The sequence below is a fragment of the Argopecten irradians genome, unplaced genomic scaffold (genome assembly GCF_041381155.1).
Source record: "Argopecten irradians isolate NY unplaced genomic scaffold, Ai_NY scaffold_0746, whole genome shotgun sequence".
NCBI lineage: Eukaryota > Metazoa > Mollusca > Bivalvia > Pectinida > Pectinidae > Argopecten > Argopecten irradians.
Window position 1 is genome coordinate 18,048 of NW_027188213.1, and position 14,530 is coordinate 32,577.

Here is a 14,530-nt window from a genome sequence, read left to right on the forward strand (position 1 = left end):
ATTCAGTTATAAAGTCGTTTATATCCAAATAACCTGTTTGAATTCTTGTGGTCCGATTTCTTGATCCCCTGCTTAGTCAATGCCATGATACACATGATGTCATTCAAATCACAACACCTTCGGGTCTGCTAACATATTATAGATTAGACTATATTCATTCTTAGCGGTCAGAGAAGATGGTACTGTTCTAATATAGACAAGTTGGGCCAAATTTAACCCTGAACACTTTTACCCAAGGAGTATCAGGCAACCATTCTGGGAGGCTATTGTATGAAGAATGACATACAATATGTATATTCACCCCTAGCCGAGCTCTGTCGATTTCATCATTACAAAAAGCCCACCAGTTCCTCCACAATGTTAAATTTAGTTGAACTGGTACATATAAACTTAGACTTAGATATAAACATTGTACATTGTGAATCAGAATGGGTTAATTAGCAAGCTCAATAACACTTAATGTTGATTGATGAATTGAAAATGTCACAAAATGCAAAATATTAAAACAAAATCCTGCTGATAAGACGATGACATTGATTGAATGAAGAATTACCAAAGTCGAGCTGCACAAATTTGAAAACATAGATGGGTCACAAGATACTTAACGTTTTACACTAGCGTGACGTCGAACGGCGTCAAATACGGACAAGGGTTTAAATAAAAAATGTCACATAAACAAATGTCTAATATAGAAACACAATATTAATGTGATAATTATCTAATCCTTATAATATGAGCCTATAGGACCATACTGCAATAAACTATATGATTATATACATTTGTATATTGTGTTCGTGTCTGCCAATATTTCCATTCCGATTGAATTGTGGGATTCCTGTAATGTACGTTTGTTGAAACTTCTCTCATGAAATCTCGCGAGCTTTTCGATATGTAATAATCCTGTCGCCTATAAAATTTAATTAAACGAACAAAACAATATTCATACGCATACATAAGATACGGAAACGAAGCCTACACTATAGTGTGTTTATTTACATTGAAGGAAGGTAACTGATTGGAGAATGTTTATTGTGGAATCTCGAACTGCAAATACATGTCGTTTGTATGTCGAGTCGTGAACCTGTGCAACATTCGATTCTGATGTTGCCGTTGGCCACCGTTATTGGTTTTGAATGTTGAAATGTCGAATGTCGAGCTGCACAACATTCAAAAGTCCGTTCGTTTATCAGTTATACATAAGTTCTCCGGAATGTTGAATGTCGAATGTCGAGCTGCGCAACATTCAATAAGTCCGTTCGTTTGTCAGTTATACATACGTTCTGAATGATTGAATGTCCGAATGTCGAGCTGCACATCATTCAAAAGTCCGTTCGTTTTTATCGGTTTACATTACGTTTGAATGTTGAATGTCGATGTCGAGATTGCGCAACATTCAAAAGTCCGTCAGTGTGGTCAGTTAATACATTAGTTTTGAATGTTGAATGTCGAATTTTTCGAGCTGCACAACATTCAAAAGTCCGTTCGTTTGTCACTTAAATATATATATAGTTTCCGAATGTTGAATGTCGTATGTCGAGCTGCACAACATTCAAAAGTCCGTTCGTGTCAGTCAGATTTAGTTTTATAAGTTCCGAATGTTGAATGTCGTTTATGTTGAGTTTGCACAACATTTCAAAAGTCCGTTCGTTCAGTCAAGTTATTACATACAAGTTCCGAATGTTGAATGTCGAGCTGTCGAATGTCGAGATTTGGTTTTGTTTGGTGCACAACATTTTAAAAGTCCGTTATCGTTTGATCAGTTTATACATTGTTGAAGTTCTGAGCGGCGAAGTCCGTCGTTTGAATGTTCGAAAATGTCGAGCTGTGCAACATTCAGATTCTTTTTGTCGTTGGCCAGTTATTGGTTTTGAATGTTGAATGTCGAATGTCGAGCTGCAACAAACATTCAAAAGTCCATTCGTTTATCACTTATACATCAGTTCTGAATGTTGAATGATTCGAATGTCGAGCATGCCGCACACATCCAAAAGTCCGTTCGTTTGTCACTGGCCTCTTACGGTTCTGAATTGGTTGAATGTCGTATGTCGAGCTCGGTAGCGTTCATTCACGACGCGTGCAACATTCTGATTCTGTTGTCGTTGGCCAGGTTATTGGTTCATGAATGTTGAATGTCGAATGTCGAGCTGCACAACATTTAAAAGTCCGTTCGTTTATCAGTTTATACATAAAGTTCTCGAATGTTGAATGTCGAATGTCGATGCTGCAGCAACATTCAGATTTCCTTTGTTCGTTGGCCCAGTTATGGTTTTTGAATGTTGAATGTCGAATGTCGAGCTGCACAAAACATTCAAAAGTCCATTCGTTTATCAATTTATACATCAGTAGTCTGAATGTTGAATGTCGAATGTCGAGCTGCGCAACATCCAAAAGTCCGTTCTGTTTGTCACTTATACATACGTTCTGAATGTTGAATGTCGTAATGTCGAGCTGTGCAACATTCTGATTCTGTTGTCGTTAGGCAAAGTATATTGGGTTTTGAATGTTGAATGTCGAATGTCGAGCTGCACAACATTTAAAAGTCCGTTCGTTTATCAGTTATACATAAGTTCTGAATGTTGAATCGTCGAATGTCAGAGCTGCGCAACATTCAAAAGTCCGTTCGTTTGTCAGTTTTAAATACGTTCCTGAATGATGAATGTCGAATGTCGAGCTGCACATCATTCAAAAAGTCCGTTCGTTTATCGGTTATCTCATAAGTTCTGAAATGTTGAATGTCGAATGTCGAGCTGCGAAATCATTCAAAAGTCCTCTCAGTGGTCAGTTTCTAAATAAGTTTTGAATGTTGACTTGTCGAATTTGCGAGCTGAACAACATTCAAAAGTCCGTTCGTTTGTCAATTATATATATATAAGTTCCGAATGTTGAATGTCGTATGTCGAGCTGCACAACATTCAAAAGTCCGTTCGTTTTTCAGTTAGTATATTAGTTCCGAATGTTGAATGGTGTCGAATGTTGAGCTTGCACAACATTCAAAAGTCCGTTCGTCAGTTATAAAGTATATACAAGTTTCCGAATGTTGAATGTCGAATGTTGTGCTGCAACAACATTTAAAAGTCAGTCCGATTCGTTTATCAGTTATACATATAGTTCTGAATGTTGAATGTGAATGTCGGAGCTGTGAAACATTCATATTTCTCTTTTCGTTGGCCAGTTATTACGTTTTGAATGTTGAATGTCGAATGTCGCGAGCTGCACAACATTCACACAAAGTCCATTCGTTTATCAATTATACATCTGTTCTGAATGTTGATGATGTCGAATGTCTGAGCTGCGCCAACATCCAAAAGTCCGTTCGTTTGTCACAGTTATACGTATTCGACTGTTCTGAATGAATGTTGAATGTCGTATGACCGCGCTGTGGCAACATTCAGATTCAACTGTTGTCGTTGGCCAGTTATACATAAAGTTTTTGAATGTTTGAATGTCGAATGTTTCGAGCTGCACTAACATTTAAAAGTCCGTTCGTTTATCAGTTATACATAAGTTCTGAATGTTGAATGTCGAATGTCGAGCTGTGCAACATTCAGAAAGTCCTGTTTCGTTGGCTAGTCAGTTTTGTTAAGTTTGAATGTTGAATGTCGAATGTCGAGCTGCACAACATTCAAAAGTCCGTTCGTTTATCAGTTATACATCAGTTCTGAATGTTGAATGTCGAATGTCTGAGCTGCGACAACATCCAAAAGTCCGTTCGTTTGTCAGGTTATACAATAGTTCCTGAATGTTGAATGTCGAATGTCGAGCTGCACAACATTCAAAAGTTCCGTTCGTTAGGTCAGTATATACAATAAGTTCCGAATGTTGAATGTCGTATGTTGAGCTGCACAACATCCCAAAAGGTCCGTTCGTCTTGTCAGTTATATACATATGTTCCGAATGTTGAATGTCGTATGTCGAGCTGACACAACATTCAAAAGTCCGTTCGTCGGTAAGTTACATGTATATATAAGTTCTCCGGGAATGTTGAATGTCGTATGTCGAGGAGCTGCACAACATTCAAAAGTCCGTCCCGTTTTTTGTCAGTTATATATAAGTTCCGAATGTTGAATGTCGTATGTCGAGACTGCGCAACATTCGAAAAAGTCCGTTCGTTTTGTCAATTTATACATCACGTTCTGAATGTTGAATGTCGAATGTTCGAGCTGCACAACATTCAAAAGTCCGTTCGTTAGTCATTCTTGTTTATTTATAAGTTACCGAATGTTGAAAATGTCGTTTATGTCGGAGCTGCAAACATTCTGAATAAGTCCTTTCGTTTGTCAAGTTATCTAAAATAAGTCTATCGTTCTGAATGTTGAATGTCGAATGTCGAGCTGCACAACATTCAAAAGTCCGTTCGTTTAGTCAGTTATACATAAGTTCTGAATGTTGAATGTCGTCATGTCGAGCTGTGCAATAAATTCAGATTCTGTGTCGTTGGCCAGTTATTGGTCAGTTATTGGTTTGCTTTGAATGTTGAATGTCGAATGTCGAGCTGCGCAACATTCAAAAGTCCGTTCGTTTGTCAGTTATACATATACCTTTCTGAATGTTGAATGTCGAATGTCGAGCTGCAGGGCTGCACAGCATTCAAAAGTCCGTTCGTATAGTCAGTTATTCATACTATTTGTTCCGAATGTTGAATGTCGTTATGTTGTAGCTGCACAACATTCAAAAGTCCGGTTCGTCTGTCAGTTTATTTATAAGTTCCGAATGTTGAATGTCGTATGTCGAGCTGCACAACATTCAAAAGTCCGTTCGTCTTGTCAGTATTATATATAAGTTACGAATGTTGAATGTTCGTATGTCAGAGCTAGTGCACAACATTCAATTTCTGTTTGTATTTGGCCCCAGTTTTTGGTTGTTGAATGTTGAATGTCGAAATGTCGAGCTGCAACAACATTAAAAAAAGTCCGTTCGTTTATCAGATTATACATAAGTTCTGAATGTTGATGAATGTCCAGAATGTCGAGCTTGTGCAAACATTCACAATTCTGTTGTCGTTTGCCAGTTATTTGGTTTTTGAATGTTTGAATTGTCGAATGTCGTGCTGCTCACATTCAAAATGTCCGTTCGTTTATCAGTTATAATCAGTTCTGAATGTATGAATGTCGCAATGTCGAGCTGCAACAACATTCAAAAGTCCGTTCGTTTGTCAGTTATACATACGTTCTGAATGTTGAATGTCGAATGTCGAGCAGCACAACATTCAAAAGTTCGTTCGTTTAGTCAGTCTATACAATAAGTTCCGAATGTTGAATGTCGTTATGTTGAGCTGCCACAACATCCAAAAGTCCGTTCGTCTGTCAGTTATATATAAGTTCCGAATGTTTTGAATGTAGTGATGTCAGAGCTGCACTATACATGTCAAAAAGTCCGTTCGTCGGTAAGTTCATGTCATATATATGTTCCGAATTGTTTGAATGTCAGTATTCGAGCTGCAACATCATTCAAAAGTCCGTCCGTATTGTCAGTGTTATATAAGTTTCTCGTAATGTTGAATGTCGTATTGTCGAGCTGCACAACATTCAATAAGTCCGTTCGTTTGTCAATTATACATAACGTTCTGAATGTTGAATGGTCGAATGTCGAGCTGCACAACATTCAAAAGTCCGTTCGTTTGTCAGTTATATATAAGTTTCCGAATGTTGAATGTCGTATGTCGAGCTGCACTCTCAACATTCAAAAGTCCGTTTTCGTTTTTGTTTCACGTTACTATATAAGTTCTGAATGTTGAATGTCGAAAATGTCGAGTGCACAACATTCAATAAGGTCCGTTCGTTTATCAGTTATAATATGGTTCCTGAATGTTTGAATGTCGTATGTCGAGCTGTGCAACATTCAGATTCTGTGTACTGTCGTTGGCCAGTTATACATTTTTTGAATGTTGAATGTCGAATGTCGAGCTGCGCAACATTCAAAAGTCCGTTACGTTTTGTCAGTTATACATAACTTTCCTGAATGTTGAATGTCGACATGTCGAGCTGCACAACATTCAATAAGTCCGTTCGAGTTTTTGTCATGTTATACATAAGTTTCCGAATGTTGAATGTCGTATGTTGAGCTACACAACATTCAAAAGTCCCGTCGTCCTGTCAGGTTATATATACAAAGTTCCGAATGTTGAATGTCGTATTGTCGAGCTGCACAACATTCAAAGTCCGTTCGTACTGTACAGCTTATATATAATGTTCCGAATGCTGTTGAATGTCGTATGTCGAGCTGCACAACATTCAAAAGGTCCGTTCGTTTGTCAGTTATATATAAGTTCCGAATGTTGAATGTCGTATTTGAGCTGAACAACATTCAAAAGTACCCGTTCAGTCTGTCAGTTATATATAAGTCCGAATGTTGAATGTCGTATTTCGGAGCTGTCGAGATGCACAACATTCAAAAACAGTCTGTTCGTCTGTCAGTTATATATAAGGTTCCGAATGTTTGAATGTCGTATATGTCGAGCTGCACCACATTCAAAAGTCCGTTCGTCTGTCAGTTATATATAGGTTTCCGAATGTTTGAATGTCGAATGTCGAGCTGCTCATCAGACATTCAAAAGTACCAGTTCGTTTATCAGTTATACACTCAGTTCTCAATGGTTGAATGGTCGAATGTCGAGACTGCGCAACATCCAAAAAGTTCGTTCGTTTTGTCACTTATACATACGTTCTGAATGTTGAGGTTCGAATGTCGAGCTTGCACAACATTCAAAAAGTTCGTTCGTTAGTCAGTTATTACATAAGTTCCGAATGTTGAAATGTGTTATGTTGAGCTGCACAACATTCAAAAGTCCGTTCGTCTGACAGTTAATATATAAGTCCGTAATGTTGAATGTTCGTATGTCGTGCTGCACACACATTCCAAAAGTCCGTTCGTCTGGTAAGTATATATATAAGTTCCGAATGTTGAATGTCGTATGTCGAGCTGTACACATTCAAAAAGTCCGTCATTTGTCAGGTTATATATAAGTTTTCCAAATGTTGAATGTCGTATGTCGAGCTGCGCAACATTCAAAATTGTTGTCGCTTGGCCAGGTTACTGGTTTTGAAATTGTTGTCGAGCTTGGTCCGTTCCAGTTACTGGTTTGAATGTTGAATGTCGTATGTCCGATTCGAGCTGTCAGCAACATTCAAAATGTAAAAGTCGAGCTGCACAACATCGTTCGTTTATCATTTTATGTTGTCAGAATGTCTATTTGACAATACATACGTTTTGAATGTTGAATGTCGAATGTCAAAAAATGTTGAATGTTATGTCGAGCTGCACAACATTCAAAAGTCTTTTCTAATCGTTGTATTTATTATAAAGTTGAATGTTGAATGTCGAATTTCGAGCTGCACAACATTCAAATATCTTTGTTTGTTTAGTACATAAGTTCAAAAATTGTGTCAATTTGAACAAATTTCGCACATTCGAAAAAAACGACAATGTCAGTGAATTATGAATGACATTAGTTGTATCATTGTATGTCAAATGTAGAATTCGAAATGGTTATACAATAAAAAAGTCCAATTTTAAGTAATATAAATACAGTTTTGTTGAATTATTAATTGAATTCGAGCTGCTGCGAAACAAAGATAAAGTGTTTACGACCGACAACACTTGTCGTTCACACTTATAAACAAATAATGTTGATATTCATAAGTCGATACTAACAACATTCAAAAGTCCAAATTCGTTTATTCAGTTTTAATTGCTTTCATGAATGTTTGATTTTGTCGAATTCGCAAATATCCCAACTGCACAACATTCAAAAGTCCGTTTCGTTTGATCAATATATAAATTTTCCATATTATGGTATGTCGAATTTGGACATTACATAATTCAAAAGTCATAGTTGTTCAAAATTCGACAGTTTAGCAATACAGTTCACTACAATGTAGTGAAATGTCGTATTTCGAGCATATTCAAAAGTTCTGTATTTACAATTTCACAAACATTTTGATTTAATAATGTCGTATTTAAGTTGAAGATAAATATTTCTGAATTTCATAATCCAACTTTTATCAAGTTCAAAATCCTTACAAATACAAGTGTAATTTAAATGTATATGTATTCTTGTCAAAATGTCGAGCGTTGCTATGATTTACAACATTTTGAAAACCATTAGTTAGTAAAATTCATTTATATAAATGTTATGGTTTATTAATGCAACATGAAGAAGTTCATGTTATAATGTTACGTATTAAATAATACGTTAAAATAAATGGGTAAAATCATTCAAAATGTCCGAATTTATGAAGTTATTCATTGTAAGTTCATAATGTTGAAATCACGTTTGTAATGCAATAGAAACAACATTCATAATAAATCTGCATCAAGAAGTGTATAAAATCATTATTCTCGAATTGTTTAATTCTAGTGCAATTTTACAAAATACGTTATCCTATTAGTTATTTACACTTTATGTTGTCATTGGAAAGATAATCATATAAATATGCCTTCATAACTGAATAAGTTGTTTGGATTCCCGTTTTCAAACAATTCAAAACAATTTTGTTATAAAAATATGAATGTAAGGACGAATAAAGCTAGTACAATATTTAAAAGTCAGTAGTAATTTTTAAAGTAACATCACTTCAAAGAATCATGTCAATATCGAGTTTTTCACGTAGAACATTAAAATATAGACGATTTATGTTAAATAAATACACTGATCCGAATGTAATGATTGAGTGCATATTACGTTACTATTAAAGTCCACATGTCAAACACTTCAAATTAGAAACATATTTCGAATGTTCGAATGCCATGAAATTGGTGTGGTTAACTAATCTTTTTTAAAGAATTGTATATCCATGTCACATTTTCCAAAGCTGTCCATTATGCGTGCCATCAGTGACAATTATTAATACAAATCAATAGAATTCCTATGACATCTGCAACAAGCTATGCATAGGTTAATTCAATATTTTGTGTTTATAAAAGTGCAAAAATAACGAACTATCAGGTCTATTAAATAACTTAATTCAAATTTTTATAAATTTACTCACTGTTATAAAATTATGAAGTTATTGTGTTTTTTGTCGAACATACTGTACAACACCAAAATCATTTTTAATCGTTAAATAGTTTTCTCATCTTGACATGTATCAACATGTGTACAATTGAAATGTTGTATAAAATTTCCAAAAGTATAAGTATGATGAATTTTAGTGGCACCAAAGATAACAAATACATAAGTTCCAAAAGTAGAATTCTAAACCAACGAGGCGTCATGCCAAAATTTTTTAAAGAAATAAAACATGTAGACAATGTGCTTTTAATGAATAATTTCGATGGAATGTGTTATTAAATCATTGAATAGCACAGCACAAATAACGATCAATTCCCAGTGCATTCCAACATGTTTGTTACAGTTTAAATATATTCCACCATCTAATGCAGATCGAATGATCAGCTGCACAATTGATATCAAACGTCATAACGAATTTTAGAGTTATAAAGATACTTGGAATTGAAACATTATGTTTAAAAGACAAACCAGTATAAGTAAATAATCAATAGTCTGAATATGAAACATGTAAAATGCACCCCCATAATTTCCACCGTAGATAATTGTAATAGTTTTGTGACAAAATGTTTTTAACCGTTTACATGCAACATTTCACGAAAAGGAATTTTAAAACAAATACAAATTGGAAAACAAATTGTTATTAAAAGCATCAATATCGTCATAAACATTACGAATTTGTTATGTTATGAATTTCATCAAAATGGTTGAACCGATTGTCAGATTGCCTTTATATTTGAACTTATTTTAAACTATTAAAGAAGGAGTTTCAATGTAAAATAATAAAACTAAACACTTCTAAAATGGTTCCTAAATTTACATACGGCTTAGTATTAAATGCAACAAACTCTTTATTACATTAAAGTAGTATAAAAAATATATATCAAAAATCCCATCGTACTGTTTTAAAGGGATTTGTAAATGATAATCTAAGTTAAAACTCCATTTATTCTGAAACATTACACTCTAATATGTTCTAAATGATCCAAAAAAAAGCGTTTCAATATAAACGCAATTGAACAGAACATTCTTTTTAACAGATATTATGTTCCAATTATTGCATGGTGGTTTGATGTTTGCAAGGTCAGTTTCAAATATCAATATGTATTGCAATACGTTCAATATGACAAATTAAAATAAACACATTTTGAAATTACCGATGTGAAGTCATTAATAATTCATTAAATGAATTGTCAAAATACCTGTAATGATTAAACGTTAAGTTTAAAAAATTATTGAAATATGTGCAAATTTACAAAATGTAGGGGTACAGTATCATTTCAATTAACACTTATTAGAATTCTTAACCTTATAACAAAATTGAATTTACCAGAACCCCTATCCTGCTCGAAAAATGACCACTATCGTCAAGTTAACAATCCACTTTTAGTCCATAATTATTTTATCCCTAATTGTGAATTAACGGCTGATCATAATGACTTTCAATGATGTAATTATTCCGACAATGTCCCATAGTTTAGAAATATCCCTCAGAGTAAATCATATATCAACATAAGAATTAAAAGGTGAATTTATTCGAGCTTGGTTGATTCGATATTCATTATTTTTAAAATTTCACTAATAGAGAACGATTGGGTCACTCTTACATATGTCAGTTAACAAATATAAAGAGAATTAAATGACAAGAGTAATTCTGAAATGTATTGTAAAATAAGGAATAAAACTAGTACATAAATTGATGTAGTCGTCCAACTGAAATCCCGGTAAATGCACGAGATATAGGCCGTAAAGAAAACTACCTGTATACATTTTTAGATCAGTTAATGCATTAGAATTCATGTGAAAACTATCAGAATGATCACATTTCCATTTAACGAAATGATAAGCCTATCACTTTGAGATACTTGTCCCGCTGCTTCACAAGAAGAAAAGACCGTGCATTCCGATATTAATCATTATAAGGCTATCATTTTGAATGCGATGTTGATGTTTCACTAACCACATGAAACACTTGTGATCCGTTTGAAGGTTTCACATGGATGTTTTCCCAACATTTTATCTCATGAATACTTCTTTGTATTTCTTTGTAGCCTACAATATATGATACAGAATATACCAATCAATGATGTGTTTCAGGTAGGAGGAACCGTCTTATCAGAAGACAGCATATAAACACGGTATTTATACCTACAGGTTGACGTCCACTGGTAGGATATCATATTCACTCTAGTATATCTATTTAAATTGATTTAAATCATATTGCATTTTTTATATTGTAGTTAATATAAGTGTGATGAAGACATATTTATAATATTCGCAAATTATTATGAGAATTTGATAGGTTTAGATATTTTTTATATAGTTGTAGCTTGTATTACCATTTTTTTAGAAAATGAAACAAATGGCATATTATTTTTTGCTGAAGCCTCTATGGTTCAGTCAGATTCAGGAGCAGATGTATCTGGCGACATAAACGTATCACAATATTATCTCGTGAATTTTCTTTAATAATTGTGAAATAAAGCCACGGAGATCATCATGTTAATAATGCAATTTCAATGAGACTTTTCCTTATGACGGTTTTCGATTCAAAATAAAATACAAAATACCTTCATCTATATTGCGTTTTCATAATCCATTGAGTGTTACTAGTATATAATTTTCAGTAAAATAGATAAATTTCGACCACTGCAAATTCTTTTAATGAAACAAGGAGGACACCTCATTATGATTTTTTTTAACTTAAAATCATTTGAAAAGCACAAAGATATTAGTATGATCTATGTCATGTTGTGAACTTAAGATTTTGCCTACGATATATCGGTAGTGATCTTCTCTTAAGAACGTTTTGTTGCCTTTATTAATTCGTTAAAACGTAAGAAATAGCAACTCATAAGATTAGAACTGCGACGGTTATGAATTAGAGGGAGGCTGAAATTGGTTCCGAGCTCCGAGTTCCGTTTCAGCAAAACGGAACTCGGAACCAGATCCGAGTTCCGTTTAAGTATTTAAACTGACCCTACCACAAATGATCCATAACAAAACACAACAGACAACATTTGTAATATGTTCCAATCACATAAACTGAATTTCTTTAATTTTCTTTCAAAAAACAAAATCATTAAACGGAACTCGAAACTGGTTCCGAGTTCCGTTTTACTTAAATGGAACTCGGAACTTGGAACCAACTTAATTCTGCCTCCCTCTGAATTAGAACTGCTTATCCATAAAAAGGCGTTAAATGTGAGTATATTTGCTGTCATTGTTATATATTATAAGTACTAATAGATGCGTCTGATCCAGTAATCATAGATATGAAAAACAATGGTCAGACAACATTGTCCTCGGAATTATATTTCAAAATACTCTAAGCAATAACAGTTATGTGGTACAGCATTTAACAACCATTCGTTGATGACATGTAATTAGAACTTAAAATGATATCTTTGGATATTTTTCTTCTTGTAAGTTAGGCATTTATCAAAATATACTTAAAGTGCGCACCAAAAATCAATTAGAGTAAAAACAAGTTTGCATCATCTGTTTGAAGACATATTTGTGTAAATCATTATAAGTTTTGCACCAAAATCTTATCATTTATATGGTTTATCGTCTGTTCGAATATAGATCATTATTCATTACGACACAAGACAAAAAAAGACTTGCCTTCGTCGAACGTGGGAAAAACACCGTGTCACGTGTTATATGTTACACATAAACTAATAACACCTGTGATAAAAACTAGGAACGAAACGCCTGTTGAAGCTCATCAAGCTTCAGATACTACAAAGGTATCAAAAGACAATCTAGAATTCTACAATCCGCTTGGCGTCAATAGGTATGATATCATGTAGGATCGTTTATTACATAACATTTTGGTCTTGGCTGTTTATTCATAATCATTATATTCGTTATTCATTTCCATGACTTAAACATTTTGCTCATAAATGTTTATATTTCCTTTACAGGTTTTTGACGAATTCCATAAGAAAATCATGCTCATGTTGGAACTTCTCGTTTGCTTGTACATTGCCTATGGTACATCAGCAGTGAATCCGACACCAAACCCGCTAGGTACCTCCCACAAAAATATTTGGAAAATAGGAGTATAATTAAGGCAGAGTTTCCTACATTTTTAAGAAAGTAAATCGTTGGTAAATGTTCCTTGTTTGCTCTATAAAGATTCATTCTAATCATCTATTTCTCAATCATCATAACGTTGAAGTGTAGCCATTACAAATATTACTCTAATGGATTTTGTAACACATATATATATATACAAAGATATTTCTGCAGTATTTGTTTTCTATTTAATTAGTGTGCGATTCTAGTGGAAACATTAACCTACAACTACACCGGTATACATGATTGGGTCAAAACCGCAGCATCTGATTGTGGGACTACTTCCGTTAACAATGTTGCCAAGGTTATTACAGTAACAGGTTGTGATTTGGTAAGTTGTTTCAGATTGAAAGTTTTATCGCGAAATATGTATTTAATATTTTCAAGTTTTTAAGGCAATATTGATAAACACCTAAAAAACTAACATTGCAAATCTTAACTACTTATATACTTAATTAAACAAATGACGCAAACGGATAAACAGTAAACGTATCCATAACATTAGTCACTGAGCTAAGTACTGGGTAATTTTTAGTTTTCCCTAACGCACGTCAACTTACATATTAGCCATATGTGTATCTGTATACTCTAGATGTAATAAAGTTTTGATGTAACGCCACTTTTCAAATTTTACGTCATATTCTATTCATATTTTATGTTGGAACCATTTATGTCTACGTCAAATATTAGAGTTCCACAATTCCCATTATAGCTTTACTTCTTATTCATTTATCATTACGATCTTGTTTCAATTGTTTGTATATGCATACGCTTAATTGTGTATTTTACAACTTATGTTTCCGATGTGTAATTTGATATCAAACTGATATCTTTAAGCTAATTGTTTTTTATTGTTTGCACTTGGTATTGGTTCCTTTTTTCCTCAAACAATATTGATACTTTAAAACACTACTGTTATTACAGGGAGAAGCAGTAAATGTTACTCTGTATAGTCTTACCTCTACTCCTACACCAATAGTGATATCAAGGGATGCAAAGGAAGATGTAATTTCTTTAAAATGCGATCGTGCATCCAATGGTGCTACTTACACCGCAACATTGATTTTTCCCGGGAAGGTAAATATCATGTTTTTTTTACCCCTCCTGATAACGTATTACGTATTGATGTCGTGCACCTTTGGTATCGCGGTGGCCGAGTGGTTAAGATGTACCGACATATTACCACATGCCCTCCACCTCTGGGTCGCGAGTTCGAATCCCATGTGGGGCAGTTGCCAGGTACTGACCGCTGGACGGTGGCTTTTTCTCCGGGTACTCCGGCTTTCCTCCACCAACAAACCTGGCACGTTCTTAAATGACCCTGGCTGTTAATAGGACGTTAAACTAATCAAACCAAAACTTTGGTATTTACTTTTCTTTATTGTTTCAGTGTTACGCCAACACCTTTCTTAGCAACCGAAAACATTGAGCTAAAAATTA

The 14,530-nt window shown here is 34.2% G+C and overlaps 1 long non-coding RNA gene across 1 annotated transcript; it reads left to right on the forward strand.

Moving 5' to 3' along the window:
• Positions 1-10,881: 10,881 nt before the first annotated feature.
• On the forward strand, positions 10,882-14,157 carry LOC138313564 (uncharacterized). The gene is made up of 5 exons (XR_011207228.1): positions 10,882-11,175; positions 12,596-12,806; positions 12,937-13,042; positions 13,287-13,421; positions 14,015-14,157. It is a non-coding gene; the product is annotated as an uncharacterized lncRNA (long non-coding RNA).
• Positions 14,158-14,530: the final 373 nt, after the last annotated feature.